The sequence below is a fragment of the Phyllopteryx taeniolatus genome, chromosome 17, assembly GCF_024500385.1.
Source record: "Phyllopteryx taeniolatus isolate TA_2022b chromosome 17, UOR_Ptae_1.2, whole genome shotgun sequence".
Classification (NCBI taxonomy): Eukaryota; Metazoa; Chordata; class Actinopteri; order Syngnathiformes; family Syngnathidae; genus Phyllopteryx; species Phyllopteryx taeniolatus.
Window position 1 is genome coordinate 8,574,500 of NC_084518.1, and position 12,631 is coordinate 8,587,130.

Sequence of the window (12,631 nt, forward strand, 5' to 3'; positions counted from 1 at the left end):
TAGCAGTCCGGAGGTAAGACAGGTTCTTGTGGTCGGTGCAAACTTGAAAAGGTTCCTTCGTACCCTCCAGCCAATGCCTCCACTCCTGCAGTGCCAGGACAATGGCCAGCAGCTCTCTATTTCCCACATCGTAATTGGCCTCTGCAGGGCTCATGCGCCTAGAGAAGAAGGCGCAGGGGTGCAGCCTCTGGTCGACCGGGGACCTCTGGGACAGGACCGCCCCCACACCTGAATCAGATGCGTCCACCTCGACAACAAAAGGAAGGTCAGGATTAGGATGATGTAACACAGGAGCCTTCACAAACAATTGTTTAATATGATCAAAAGTCACTTCTGCCTTAGGGGTCCATACAAATGGTATCTTATTGGAAGTAAGTCTAGTCAGAGGTCCCACTTTAAAGCTGTAATCGCCTATCAAAATTAGCAAAACCCAAAAACCTATGCTTCCTAGACGTTGGAGTTGGCCAATCAACCACAGCCTGGATCTTGGCTGGATCAGCCCGTAGCTGCTCCTTCTCCACAATGAACCCCAAAAACTGTACCGACTCCGCATGGAACTCACACTTCTCAGCCTTGACGTAAAGACGGTTTTCCATCAAGCGCTGCAACACCATGCGGACATGTTGGCGATGTTCACGTAGATCACGGGAAAAGATTAAGATGTCGTCCAAGTACACAAAACAGAATACATTTATCATGTCCCGGAGCACATCATTAATAAGACACTGAAACACAGCGGGTGCATTCGTGAGTCCAAAAGGCATGACTAAGTACTCAAAATGACCTAATGGAGTATTGAACGCAGTCTTCCACTCATCTCCCTCCTTCATCCGCACCAGGTGATAGGCATTTCGCAGATCTAATTTTGTGAACACCTTTGCAGACTGTAAAGGGGCAAACGCAGAGTCCAACAGCGGGAGAGGATACTTATTTTTTATCGTGATGTCGTTAAGACCCCGGAAATCGACACAGGGTCGATAAAAAAAAATCCGCCACCCACTGGTGACGATGAGGGACGAATCAACCCAGCAGCTAGCGAAGTGGAAATATAATTCTTTAATGCCTCTTGCTCAGGCTTGGAAATCTGATACAGCCTCGCACATGGTAGTGGAGCCTCGGGAATCAACTCTACGGAACAGTCGTATGGACGATGCGGAGGCAAAGACTGGGCGCGATCCTTACTGAACACTAGTTGCAAATCATGGTACTCAGCCGGTACTTTAGCCAAATCGATGTGCTCGTCTTGAACACGGGGGGTGGTAGTCAACATGGCAGACTGCAGACAATGAGAATGACAAAATAGGCTCCAATTCACAATCTGTAGTTGATCCCAATTAATATCTGGATTATGAAGTTTTAACCACGTTAATCCCAGCACAACTGGAGCAGATTGACAGGGCATTACAAAAATCGCCGCGATTCGATGTGGTTACCCGAGAGCTTTAAACACAGTGGAGCCGTAATGTGTGTTGTAACCGCCAGGAGACGCCCATCCAAATCAAGAACTTTTCTCGGTTTGCTAAGTCTGTACAGTGGACAATTTAGAGTCTCTATCACACAGGAGTCCAAAAAACACTCATCAGCTCCGGAGTCAATTAACGCGGAAACCTTCACACTGCCGCCAAATCCCGATACTTCGCCCGGCAATTGTAGTCTCTTGTTCGATCCAGTTCTCAATTCACCGGGTACCAAGTCTTCATCAAAATACTCACACGATGAGACGTTCTTTCCGCAGGCAGAAGGTGCTGTCACCACCGCCTGGCCGCTCTGCTTGGAACACGTAGCGTCACTTCCCCGTGAAGGTCTCGCCATGCAGGGGGATACCTTGTGTCCTGGTCGGCCGCAGTACAGACACGCCCCCGCTCTCATGCGTCTCCGCCAGTCGCCCCCCGCCGAGTTGCATCGGCTCCTCCACGGCCAGGGCCGGCTCCCTCGTCGACGACGAGGTGGATGGGGGAACACAGGCGGCGTCTTCCATGGCGGACGAAGAATGTCCCGGGGAAGCGGACTCAAAATAAAAATGCGCCGTTCATCCGCCCGCTCACGCTGCCGTTCCCTCAGTCGATTGTCCAGTCTAATGGCTAGTCCGATTAACTCCTCCAAACTCCGCCAACTCATCTTTGGCGCCAGGACAGAGTCCCCGACGAAAAATGCCGCTCAACGCAACATCGTCGAATCCACTCTCTGCTGCCAGGATGCGGAACGAAATGGAGTATTCGGCTACTGACAAGTCCCCCTGGGAATGGTCCAACAACCGACTACCGGCTTCCTTGCCCTTGACGGGGTGATCAAAAACTCTCCTCAGTTCAGATTCGAATGCCGGGACGGAGGAACGTAATGCTGGGTTGGCGCTGCTGACCGCCATCGCCCACGATGCCGCCTGACCCGTAAGTAGACTCATTATAAAAGCCACCTTCGTCTTATCCTGGGCATACGTGACCTGTTGTTGGTCAAATACTAGGGTACATTGATAAATAAATTGACCGCAGCCGCCGAGCTCCCCAGCATAACGAGGTGGATTTGGGAGACAAGCTTCCCTGGCGGGTGGCACCGCGGCCACCGTGTTGGTGGCGGGTGCTCTGTGTCAAGTGCACACACCTGATCAACCCGAGAACTCAGTGTACTAAAATGGGTCGTTAACGCCGTAATTGCCTCCCTGAGCTCGTGTAACGATGTCTCGTGTCTACCTACGAAATGTCCCTGACTTGCCAACGCGTGGCGAAAAGAGTCGGAGTTTGTGGGATCCATTTCTGGTCGACATATTCTGTCACGATCGGCAAAGCCGTAAGGGCAGATCCCAAAAATAGACTCCAGGTCAGAGGTCCGAACAATTTTAATTAAATGGCAGAGCATGTGATGGCGAGACATACGAAACTAAAGGAACTCACAACCAGAGAGAATCAAAAACAGATAACGCAGGGAGACACGACAAACGGACCGGTATAATCGTATTGAGCCTAAATTTGGACAGCGGTCAGAACGGCGGCAAAACACGGGGCAAAAACGAGGGAATATTCCGACGCCCACACACTGTCACGGTGTCCCCTAAAAAGGCTGCTGATTACAATGCATGACAGGTGCGTCACCGATGTCCACGCCCACCCAGACACTGCAACACAAAGAAAAACAACTTGAAACACAGGGCCATGACAGCCCGGGGGCAATTTGCAGCCCTTACTTCATCGTGCCAATACCCCAACCTGCCAGGACCCCAAACTGCCAATACCCCAACGTGGCCTGGGTGCGAGGGCCCGATTATAGCTGCTCGCAGCTCTAGTTATTCTTTTAGTCATCACAAACAAAGCACTAAATGTGCACAAAAACTCCCGAAATTTGAAAATTGGTACGCATATAGAGGAAACCCAGATGCACAAAAAAGTCAGTGCACGCAAAATTGTAACTCCAACAGGAAGTGACCTATGACTTTTTGAAGGATAACAGTGCAAAATTTTAATTTCATCAAAAGCTTTTTAATCCAACAAATTTTATAACGGGGGTGGGGCTTGAAACTTTTCATTCCACATTTCCGCACGAAACCGAAAATGCCTAAACTTTATCAAAGACTCATTTGCGGTATGTTTCACCGAGAGCTACAAAAATCGGCTCACACCTGGATCGACCCCAGACATACAAAAACTTCAGAAACATGCATATCATAAACCCAAGAGGAAGTGAGCTGTGACCTCCTAATTGTACAATTCGAGCTTTTTCGCATACTTGCAGATGCCATACTTACAGTAAAGAGCTATTCGTGCTACGTCACACCTACCAAACTTGGCAGGAATGTGTATCACCCCGACACCTACAAAATTGTAATTACAACCCATGTTCTAAAATCAACAGAAACTGACCTACCACCTTTTAAAGTCTACAGGTTTTCACACTTTTGCGAACTTGTCCTACAGATTTCATCCGATTGACTTAGAACTTGGTCAGTACCATCTCAACACGTGGTACATTAAAAGTTATCAAAAGCTTTTTTTCCAACATACTATATGACGGTAGCGGCTTTTCAAATGTAACTTTTCTGAGATCACAACAAAACAGAACATGGTGACAGTTCATCAAAGACCTATTTGCGCTATGTTGCACCTACGCCTACGAAAATTCCCCCGACACAAACAAAATTGTAAATACTACCCCTGTCCTAAACTCAACAGAAAATGATCTACAGCCTTTTAAATGTAACATTCACAGTACTTAAAAGTCCCACCATAATTACCAACAATACATACAGTAGTGTATGTAGTAGGCCTAAGAGTTCATTACCTTTTTTTCAACACCCCCATTTACTCAATATAACCATTTAGGAGGCTTTGCACTTGTCCAACAGCAGTGGTGTCCTACCTATGGCCTGGGGGCCATTTGCCGGTCATCCCCCATTTTTGTGTGGCCCGCATTTTCTCAGTGTAACATTTGAGAAGGCTTTGCAATTGTCCAACAGCAGTGGTGTCCTACCTATGGCCTGCGGGCTTTTTGGGGACCATCCCCCAATTTTGTGTGGGCCACATTTTCTCAATAAAACCTTTTACAGTTTTCTCCGGGTACTCCGGTTTCCTCCCACATCCCAAAGACATGCAGGGTAGGTTAATTGAAGACTCTAAATTGCCTGTAGGTGTGAATGTGAGTGCAAATGGTTGTTTGTTTATAAGTGCCCTGCGATTGGCTGGCGACCAGTTCAGGGTGTACCCCGCCTCTCACCCGCAGATAGCTGGGATAGGCTCCAACACGCCCGCGACCCTAGTGAGGATAAGCGGAACGGAAGATGAATAACCTTTTACACGGGTTTGCGCTTCAGACTGCAGTGGTGTTCAACCTTTTTCCAACATTTGCATGGGTCATACTTTTGCACTTGTCTTGCAGCAGTTGTGTCAAACCTATGGCCTGCGGGCTCTTTGCAGGCCATTCTCCATTTTTCTGTGCCCCACATTTATTCAATATGGGCCATACCTTTGCACTTGTCCTACAGCGTGGTGTCAAACCTATCGCTCGGGGCGCAATTTGTGGCCTTTATTGCATCGTGCCAATACCCCAACCGGCCAGGACCTCTAACTGCCAGTACCCCAACAGGGCTGTGGTGCAAGGGCCCGATTATAGTTGCTTGCAGCTCTAGTTAGGGCCCGAGCAGGTTATTTTAGTCATTCCAAATAAGGTAATTTTTGAGGCACTAAACATGCATGAAAACTCCCGAAATTTGCACCACATTTGATAATTTCACATTTTCGGGCGCAATTTCCAAAAAATGGCTCGACAGCGCCCCCTAGATCGATGCCGAAAGTACATCAAAGGACAACTCGGTGATCCGTATGACCTACAGCTCATAAAAGTTTTAATCCAACGAACTATATGACGGGGACGGGCCTTCAAACTTTTCATTCCACATTTCGCCACAAAACCGAAAATCCCTAAACTTCATCAAAGTCTCATTCGTTGTACGTTTCACCGAGAGCTATAAAAATCAGCTCACGCCTGTATTGACCCCAGACGTTCACAAACTTCAAAGACAAACATACCCTAAACCCAACAGGAGGTGACCTGCAACTTCGTAATTGTAAGGTTCAAGCTTTCTCGCAAGGTTGCTGATGCCTATTCATGGTACGTCACACCAACACCTACCTAACTTGGCAGGTACGTGTATTACCTACCACCTACAAAATTGTAAGTGCAACCTATACCCTAAACTCAACAGAAACTGATCTACGACCTTTTTTTTTTAATTTATTTATTTTTTTTGTCCTGTTCGGCTGTTAGGTCAAGCAGAATGGAACATCTGTATCCCTTTTATGCCTGACCAGTTTTACGGTGTTACAGTGGAGTTCTTAAGCTTCCGCTGTGGTGTCTTAGTATTAAAATTGAGGTATATTGAGAATCAGACTTGATCAGTCGAACAGAACAAAGTTTCTAGAAGGGAGAGAGAAACAAAGACAAAGGACAAAGCACAAATTGTAAACAGGATGAGAGAACTACAACCCCAATTCCAATAAAGTTGGGACGTTGTATTAAACAAATAAAAACAGAATACAATGATTTGCAAATCATGTTCAACCTGTATTTCATTGAATACACTACAAAGGCAAGATATTTAATGTTCAAACTGATAAACTTGATTGTTTTTAAAAAATAATAATTAACTGAGAATTTTATGGCTGCAACACGTTCCAAAAAAGCTGGGACAGGTGGCAAAAAAGTTGAGGAATGCTCATCAAACACCTGTTTGGAAAATGCCACAGGCGAACAGGCTAATTGGGAACAGATGGGTGCCATGATTGGGTATAAAAGGAGCTTCCCTGAATTGCTCAGTCATTCACAAGCAAAGATGGGGCGAGGTTCACCTGTTTGTGAACAAGTGTGTGAGAAAATAGTCGAACAGTTCAAGGACAATGTTCCTGAACGTACAATTGCAAGGAATTTAGGAATTTCATCATCTACGGTCCATAATATCATCAAAAGGTTCAGAGAATCTGGAGAAATCACTGCATGTAAGCGGCAAGCCCGAAAACCAACATTGAATGCCCGTGACCTTCGATCCCTCAGTAAACCCCCTGCATCAAAAACCGACATCAATGTGTAAAGGATATCACCACATGGGCTCAGGAACACTTCAGAAAAGCAATGTCAGTAAATACAGTTCGGCGCTAAATCCGCAAGTGCAACTTGAAACTCTACGATGCAAAGCAAAAGCCATTTATCAACAACACCCAGAAAGGCCGCTGGCTTCTCTGGGCTCGAGCTCATCTAAGATGGACTGATGCAAAGTGGAAAAGTGTTCTGTGGTCCAATGAGTCCACATTTCAAATTGTTTTTGGAAATTGTGGACGTCGTGTCCTCTGGACCAAAGAGGAAAAGAACCATCTGGACTGTTATGGACACAAAGTTCAAAAGCCAGCATCTGTGATGGTATGGGTTAGTGTAAATGGCATGGGTAACTTACACATCTGTGAAGGCAACATTAAATCTGAAAGGTACATACAGGTTTTGGAGAAACATATGCTGCCATCCAAGCAACGTCTTTTTCATGGACGCCCCTGCTTATTTCAGCAAGACAATGCCAAACCACATTCTGCACATGTTACAACAGAGTGGCTTCGTAGTAAAAGACTGCGGGTACTAGACTGGCCTGCCTGAAGTCCAGACCTGTCTCCCATTGAAAATGTGTGGCGCATTATGAAGCGTAAAATACAACAACGGAGAATGTTGAACAGCTGAAGTTGTACATCAAGCAAGAATGGGAAAGAATTCCACCTACAAAGCTTCAACAATTAAGTGTCCTCAGTTCCCATATAGGTTGAACATGATTTGCAAATCATTGTATTCTGTTTTTATTTATGTTTAACACAACGTCCCAACTTCATTGGAATTGGGGATGTAAATCATTACATTATCAACAACAATGAAACATGAAATATGAGTGTCGCATGGGGCTGTAGTGCTACACCCTGTGAGGGAAGGACAGGACAAGATAGAACAGGACAAGGGCAGGAGAAGAAGCATGCAGGACAAGGGTCGTGAACCCGGCTGTACAACTGAAGTGTGGTGAAATTAATTATGTAAATTCTAAAAGTCTACAGGACGAGAGTATTAGTGAGGGGATACACAAGTGATTTGCATATTCATGAGTTATTTGTCGCAGTATGTGCGTGACCCCACACCCAGTGAAAGAGTCCAAGGGGTGTGTGCCTGCGGATACATGGAAGTGAATTGACACCGTTTTACATGCACAAAGATTGACAGAAGTGTCCTGTAATGGCTGTGGCCGCACCGTGGCGGCTGAGAACCCCACCCAATCAATCGAGGGGCCAGGGGTCCACCCGAGAGAAGCCCGGTGGATGGGACACGTCCCACACCGAGGGACCCAGGGCGGTCCGCCGGCCCCACCGAGGCGCCCCGACAACTGGCCACCCAGTGGGGGCCGCAGGGACCCAATGCCACCACCCCAGCCAATCCCCCCACCGCCCCACACGCCCCGCCACCCCACCACCCCCAGGAGAGGAGACGGCCCCCCCCAACCCGCAGGGCCCGCGATTCAGCTAGTCCCCGCCCAGCCCCTTGTTTGTTGGAAAGGAGGGCGGATAGGGGCACCCGTCAAGGGAACGATAAGGGGGGGGGGGGGAACCCAAGGAGGAGCCGCAGGCCATGAGAGGTCAGCCCCAACAACAAGCAGTCATCCAGCCCGGGGGATTGGGGGGGCGGCCTCAGGAGCACTGCCATGCAACTAAGTGAGACCCCCCCCCCCTCCCCATCACTATGAATGCCAGATCCCTGACAGCAGTCATTGGCCCTTCCCCGTGTATCAGTGGTGTGGTGCATTAAAATCTGGAGAGGTCAGTGAGCCGAGGCGGTGGGGGCAGGGCTGTCAGGCACTACTGCCTATCAGCCACCCCCCCCCCCCCTGCCCCCACCCACAACCCACCACCCCCCACAGATGGGTGTATGTGGTGCATTAAAACGTGGGGCGTGTGTGTGATGCATTTAAAATCCAGGGGGGCAGGCAGGGCGGAGGGTCAGGGCGCAGACGTGCTGAAACCCGATCCGACACCCACACCCTCCCAAACCAATGCCAGTCCCCCAGGAACCCTTTGATACATGTATGTGCCCAGATGTGATTAGCGAGAAAAATATATACAGTGGGTGATATGAGTGTGTGCTAAGTGAGTGATTAAGAGGCATTGCTCCTGCAGGTCGGGCCCATTAGACTGGACAACCACCGACAAAGAGGGCCACCTCCCCCCCAGACCCGCAGCAACCCCCCCCCCCCCCCCCCCCCCCACACACACACACATTCCCGCCAGCACACACTACCCACATCTCAGTGTGGGAGGTGGACCCCCCCCCCCCCCCCCCTACCAACCAGGCAAGGAAAAGCATGGCCGAGGAACGACACCGCCCCCATCAGCAGCCAGAGCGGGGGACCGAGGCGCGTGCCAGCCGGCACCGCCCCAGCGCCCACGGAACATGGGTGAACACACCACCAATACTCCCCAGGAGGTTGCCCCAGTCGTTTCCCCCCACCCCCGAGATCAGGAAGGAGTGAAAAAAGACACAGACTCGGGAACAGCAAACACAGGGACAAGAGGAGAAGATCCCCACAGCATGCATGTGTCTTTTCATCATGCAAACCGATCTAAAATGTGTGAAAATAAAAATAAAAAAATAGAATAATAATAATACAACAACAAAGAATACAGAATTCTATTGTTTACTTTCACACTTGTGAAAATATTCTTGCTATTGTCAAATGGCACCCTACTCAGGCAAAGAAATCAAGAGTCTAGATTCATATGGCTACGAATTCCACCTTTATCGTTTATCTCATTGACTGTTCTGAAAAATAGAGGCGCTAGTATTGGCCAAATATGTTTACAAGATGGCGCCTACCAGTGTGGTCGCCTCGGTAAAGCGCTCTCTAGTATTGTTTTTGTTTTTGTGTTTTTCGTCCGTCTTTGGAGACTTTACACGACTCACATACACAAGGGGAGACTTGCTAACCATCAAGGAGGCTACTCTGGACTTTCTGTCACCAACGTTCGCAAATCCGCTCAGTTTTTTCCCCGAGTTACTTACCGGAGCGGCGTCCGCGGTTTTCGCCGCATGGAGACGGAAGCGGCGCCACAGAGGGAAACGGGCCGGCATTCAGGTGAAACTCCGCAAGAGAGGACACAGATTAGCGTTCCCGTCGACCCACCTCGCGAATGTACGCTCCCTACCCAACAAAATGGACGAGCTTCATCTTCTGTTAAAGACCAGTAAAGACTTCGGACGTTCCGCGGCCATGTGCTTCACGGAGACCTGGCTTTGCGACGCTGTAACCGATGGCGCCGTTATGCTTCCCGGCTTTCACATTCATCGAGCGGACCGCGACATGGAATCATCGGGGAAAACAAAGGGCGGCGGGATATGCCTCTATATCAACGAAAAATGGTGTACGGACATCACGGAGCTCAGCACACACTGCAGCCCGCATTTGGAGTCGCTATTTTTAAACTGTAAACCATTCTACTCGCCACGTGAGTTCCCATCGTACATACTGGCTGGAGTCTACATACCGCCTCAAGCTAACACGAACGGCGCACTGCTAACGCTCGCCGAACAAGTCAACAAAATTGAAAAAAAAACACCCGGACTCACCCGTCATTATTCTCGGGGACTTTAACAAAGCTAAACTCAACCACGAACTCCCTAAATACAAGGAGCACATCGACTGTCCTATCAGGGAAAATAATACTTTAGACCAAAACAGTGAAAAAGTGGACAAATGAAGCCAAGATGGATCTTCAAAGCTGTTTAGACTGCACAGACTGGAGTGTCTTTGAAAATTCAGCTATCAGCCTTGATGAATATACGGACACTGTCACATCCTATATCAGTTTCTGTGAAGAGGTTTGTGTACCAACAAAATCTTTTCGCACATTCAACAACAACAAGCCAAGGTTCACTGCTAAACTTAAGCAGCTTCGCCAAGCTAAGGAGGACGCATATCAGAGCGGGGACAGGGCCCTGTATAATCGAGCTAGAAACCAGCTTACTAAAGAAATTAACATTGCAAAAAGAAACTATGCAGCCAAGTTGGAAAAACAGTTTAGCGCAAACGACTCTAAATCAGTCAGGCATGCATTCCAATCGCTGACTAATTACAAGCGACGATCCCCCCAAGCTGAGAACAATAGCACACTAGCCAACGACTTGAATACCTTCTACTGCAGATTTGAAAAGGACAGTTTCACACCACACACCCACCCGGCCGCACCCGCGACCACAATCACACCTCTGACTTCTGCGTTAACCATTCATGAACAGGATGTGAGACGCATCTTCAACCAACAAAAGATTAACAAAGCGGCAGGCCCGGACCATGTGTCCCCATCCTGCCTCAAAGTCTGCGCGGACCAGCTCGCTCCAATCTTCACTCAGATCTTCAATAGATCTCTGGAACTGTGCGAAGTTCGATCCTGTTTGAAACGCTCCACCATCATTCCAGTCCCCAAGAAACCTGCAATCTCGGGTCTGAATGACTACAGGCCTGTCGCTTTGACATCTGTGGTCATGAAGTCCTTTGAACGTCTCGTGCTGGACCACCTCAAGAGTGTCACAGGTCCCCTGCTGGACCCCCTGCAGTTTGCCTACCAAGCGAACATGTCTGCGGATGATGCAGTCAACATGGGACTGCACTTCATCCTAGAACACCTCGACAGTGCAGGGACCTACGCGAGGATCCTGTTCGTGGACTTCAGCTCAGCGTTCAACACTATCATCCCTGAACTCCTTTCATCCAAGCTTCTCCAGCTCAGCGTCTCACCTGCCATCTGCCAGTGGATTTACAGCTTTCTGACGGGCAGGACACAGCAGGTGAGGCTGGGGGAGACCATCTCATCCACACGCAGCATCAGCACTGGGGCGCCCCAAGGTTGTGTCCTCTCTCCGCTGCTCTTCTCTCGCTACACGAACGACTGCACCTCAGCGAACCCGACTGTCAAACTCCTGAAGTTTGCAGATGACACCACTGTCATCGGCCTCATCAAGGACGGTGACGAGTCTGCATATCGACAGGAATTGGAGCGGCTGGAGCTGTGGTGTGGCCGACACAACCTGGAGCTGAACACGCTCAAGACTGTAGAGATGATCGTGGACTTCAGGAGGCATCCTTCGCCACAGCTGCCCCTCACGTTGTCCAGCCGCCTTGTGTCAACCGTCGAGACCTTCAAGTTCCTGGGAATTACAATCTCTCAGGACCTGAAGTGGGCGACTAACATCAACTCCGTCCTCAAAAAGGCCCAGCAGAGGATGTACTTCCTGCGGCTTCTGAGAAAGCACGGCCTGCCACCGGCGCTGCTGAGACAGTTCTACACAGCGGTCATCGAATCAGTCCTGTGTTCTTCCATCACAGTCTGGTTCGGTGCTGCTACAAAAAAGGACAAACTCCGACTGCAACGGACAATCAAAACTGCTGAAAAGATTGTCGGTACCCCCCTACCCACCATTGAGGACTTGCACGCTGCCAGAACTAAGACAAGGGCGTGCAAAATCCTCTCGGACCCTCCCCACCACGGTCACCAGCTCTTCCAGCTCCTTCCCTCAGGTAGGCGCTACCGATCAATGCAAACTAGAACTAGTAGACATTCAAACAGCTTCTTCCCTCTTGCGATCAACTTCTTAAACACCTGACCTACAATTCCATTACAACATGCTGGCAATTTTTTGACTTCGTTGTCACATTTCTGTGGGGCCAATTATGTATTACTCGTGCACTCACTGTAGTTGTCTCGCCATGCTGCACTATTTGCATATACTGGCCACTCTTGCCAGAGTAGCATCTGCTCCATTGCACACTGTTTGAGGAGTATCTGTAACATTTGCACAACCAACATTGTCCCAGATTATTGCACTACTCGTCACTTTAAACCGCATACACTCCTTGAAGTCTCAGCGCCCCTTGCACAATGGTCATTGCACCGGTCTATTGCAATATTAGTCATTCGAACTGCTCTAAGTGCTAGAGGACTCTGCATCTTTTTGCACAATTGTTTTTTGTCAATGTCTTTGTCTCCAAAGTGTTCTGTAAATAGACTGTCTGTTGTACTAGAGCGGCTCCAACTACCGGAGACAAATTCCTTGTGTGTTTGGACATACTTGGCAA

At 48.8% G+C, this 12,631-nt stretch overlaps 1 protein-coding gene across 40 annotated transcripts in view; it reads left to right on the forward strand.

Annotated features, from left to right (window-relative positions):
• The window catches only part of LOC133466730 (HMG box transcription factor BBX), a 208,161-nt gene that overhangs the window by 162,512 nt on the left and 33,018 nt on the right, over positions 1–12,631 (forward strand). Inside the window, exon 16 of one of the 40 annotated variants that reach the window (XR_009785021.1) lies at positions 1,736–2,387. The exons of the other annotated variants lie outside the window; for them this stretch is intronic. The gene's annotated coding sequence lies outside the window, so the exon portion shown is untranslated. The remainder of the gene's footprint in view (positions 1–1,735; positions 2,388–12,631) is intronic. 40 annotated transcript variants of the gene reach the window in all.